The 3,147-nt window shown below is 47.1% G+C and overlaps 1 non-coding gene across 1 annotated transcript; it reads left to right on the top strand.

Annotated features, from left to right (window-relative positions):
- Positions 1–443: 443 nt before the first annotated feature.
- Positions 444–516, top strand: Trnam-cau (transfer RNA methionine (anticodon CAU)). Its single transcript has one exon. It is a non-coding gene; the product is annotated as a tRNA-Met (tRNA).
- Positions 517–3,147: the final 2,631 nt, after the last annotated feature.

Genomic DNA, 3,147 nt, shown 5'->3' on the forward strand with positions numbered 1-3,147 from the left:
AAAAGTATACCAGGCAAAACGTAACACGTCATCAGCAGCATCTGCACGTCATCAGGACCAAAAGTTGATTGCATCTTCAGCACCAAGGACTACGTCATCAGCACCCAGGACACGTCATCAGTACCAAGGACTACGTCATCAGCACCAAGGATTACGTCATCGGCACCGGGGATACGTCATCGGAACCAAGACACATCATCAGCACCAAATTATAGTTATTCTGACGTCAATAAAAAGCCTCAATAAGAAACATAGAATGTGGTTTTATTACTCACGTTTTGTCTTAATGGTAAGATTTGAGACTTTATGGCCCGGCTGACTTTAAAGTCGTAAAAACATCGCTTCTTGTAAAGGCTGAACCGCTTATTCTGATGGACAGCAGCAACTGTTTTGATGGTCCAGTCGTGTCCGGGTTTATTGCATTGATGCCTGCCGTTCCCACAGCCTCGTTAGCGCAGTAGGCAGCGCGTCAGTCTCATAATCTGAAGGTCGTGAGTTCGATCCTCACACGGGGCAGGATTTTTTTTTGCTATTTTATAGTATCGGCTGACTGACGAATATCATTTACAGTCCTGACCCCCTTCCCCATCGGAAACAGGAATATCTAAAGATACTTATAGAAAGACTAATAAAAACGCTAACAAAATGAAGGTCTTTAACAGTAGCAGAGAGGGATGTAATTACATTGAGGCGTTACGTAAGTTCGGAACATTGAGCTGTCGGGTAAGGGGGTGAAGGCTGCTGTCTCTGCCCGCCGTGTTCCGAGAAACCCGAGTGAAGAATGGCGTAAGTGCATTTGCGCGGCGGCATTGTCAAGTTGAGCCGTCCCGCATTAGGCGTCGTGAATAATAGATGGACAGTCGGCTGGCTCCTCCGCACCGTCAGCGCGTTCCTGTAAATACAGAAACGTTCGCGGTGATTTTATGTTCGCGGTTTTCGCGGCGACCTTTTCACCGCGAACTTAAAATCACCGCAAACATTTTTGTTCGATACTGTAGCAGTGTGTGACTATATAGCGCTGCCGCGAATTCAAAACCACTGCGAGCACTCTATTTCCTATTAGCGTGAAATTAGAACCACGCGAACTTTAAGGGATTTACAGTACAGCATCCCTACAAAAACATCGCGTGCGGAAAGCGGGTCAACTTTATCTCCTGTCTAAGCCGGAGTGATGGAACGGCGGAGTTCACGTTCTCCCCGGGGGCTTAGACAGGATAAGACGGAGGAAGCGCTGTCTTATCCGGAACGTTTTCCAGAACTTTGTAGCTTCTCGCACTAGAGGGTAAAACTAGTCTCTACCAGACTAACCACGCCGGCTATAGGGAGAATATTTGCCAGAGGAGTTTGGCCATCGAGGGTTTCATTTGCAGGCGCAGTCCTACGTGTAGGATAGCAGATTTGACCCTCTCTCCGTAGCCGACTCCCTTAGCATACTATCTACTCTATTTGTCCAATTTCCATTATTTTCCCGGCCATCCGCGAGTCCCGGCAGTCATAGGACGAGCCACTCAAAATGGTTGCGTAATCATGTTTTCTTCTATTCTTCTTCAGGCCTCTTGTTGCTATAGTGCTTATAGTGTAATCTCATTGTAGTGCAATATTTGCTTTCAACAAATCAACTATTCTACTGCTTCTAAAGACAAGCGATTGGCATTTCTGAGACCCCTTTGTAGAATATAGTATCGTCCGTCTGGTCGCCATGGAGATATAGCATCCCCGAAGGACAGCGACTCCGGTTTAGCTCACTCTATCATCTTACAATAACAGGCTGGTCTTTCTATGCTGTCTTTTCATGAGAACAACGAACACGCCATCTCCAAGCAGATATATTCGTCCTCCAGCAGCGTTTTGTTTGTATCGCACAAAAACCTTTAAACCGCCTTTAGGCATAACACACAAGCTTCTGTACAGTATGTACAAGCTGCGTAAGACCGGACTGTAAGGTTTGATCCACTCACACTGGGATGGACCCCTACTCTTTTCGAAAGGTGTGGTGGGTTCTTTAACATGCTGAAGGAATGCGTGTCTCTCATCAAACACAGGACCTTCATCTTTACGTGCGTCTATACAGGTAGCTCGATCTTTAGTGGGTGTTTCAAATGCATCGACTTTAATGTGTCGATGAGCTGTCCCCGAGTACGTTACAAAATTGACGAAAGGCAGCAAAAAATTAAGCCAGAGCCACGTATCTGCTTGATACTTGGACCACTCCGTCCGCGCTTATGCTGCCTACTGTGCGTAGCACCTTCAGTATTCGGATTACGTCACACTGGCACGTCGTTTAGCGGTTTGAACCGCAGCGACCACAAACTGTCAAACCTGTCACTGGCGGCGTGTCACTGGTGCAGTCAAACCTTCACAGGGAAACAAAGAGCCGGGAAAACGTTATCCTTTGGTTAGGGTTGGTGACTTAGAATCTAAAGATTCAGGGTTCGAATCCCTAGCAGGCCCTGATGCTAGACACTTTGCACCTATTTCCTCACTCAACTCAGGTGGAAATGAGTATCTAGTTTCGGCTAGGGAGTGCTCTCGGATGAGAGGTAAAGCGAAGGTGCTTGAGGAGAGCCATACATCGAACAAAGAACCCACCACACTAATCGAAAAGAGTAGGGGCTCTTCCCGGTGTGAGGGGATCAAACCTTACAGTCTGCTCTTACCCAGCTTGCGAAACAAACAAACAAAAACGTCACACAAACTGCACGTTACCAGAAGCTTGGCCACCTAATTGACGAGTGTGACGACAGCATACTTAGTGGATTAGTGTTTTGAACTAGGCTTTAACGACTTATTCAAGTAGTCTATATCCTAAAACTTTTATTGTATTAAATGCTAACATAGCTCAGATAAATCAACACTGTCTTTTGTCCGTAGTTCCGCCTCTGTAATGATTCGCGCGTTATTCTCAGATCACCTCATCATTGCCTAATCCCGCGTGTGGCAATCCCGTCAAGTAGATGGAGACTTATTGCCACATAGTAGCGAACGGCACAACAAACATGCCACTCACCGTCGCCCTGTCGTCACGGCTTCGCGCCGTATCGGGGCACAGATCGCGCGCACATACTCGCCACATGAGAGCCGGGCCGCCAAATATTTGCCCTGCGTGTTTGCCTGCATGCCGCGATGACGTTGTGCTGAAGTTTGGTG

Source organism: Branchiostoma lanceolatum, chromosome 4, assembly GCF_035083965.1.
Source record: "Branchiostoma lanceolatum isolate klBraLanc5 chromosome 4, klBraLanc5.hap2, whole genome shotgun sequence".
Classification (NCBI taxonomy): Eukaryota; Metazoa; Chordata; class Leptocardii; order Amphioxiformes; family Branchiostomatidae; genus Branchiostoma; species Branchiostoma lanceolatum.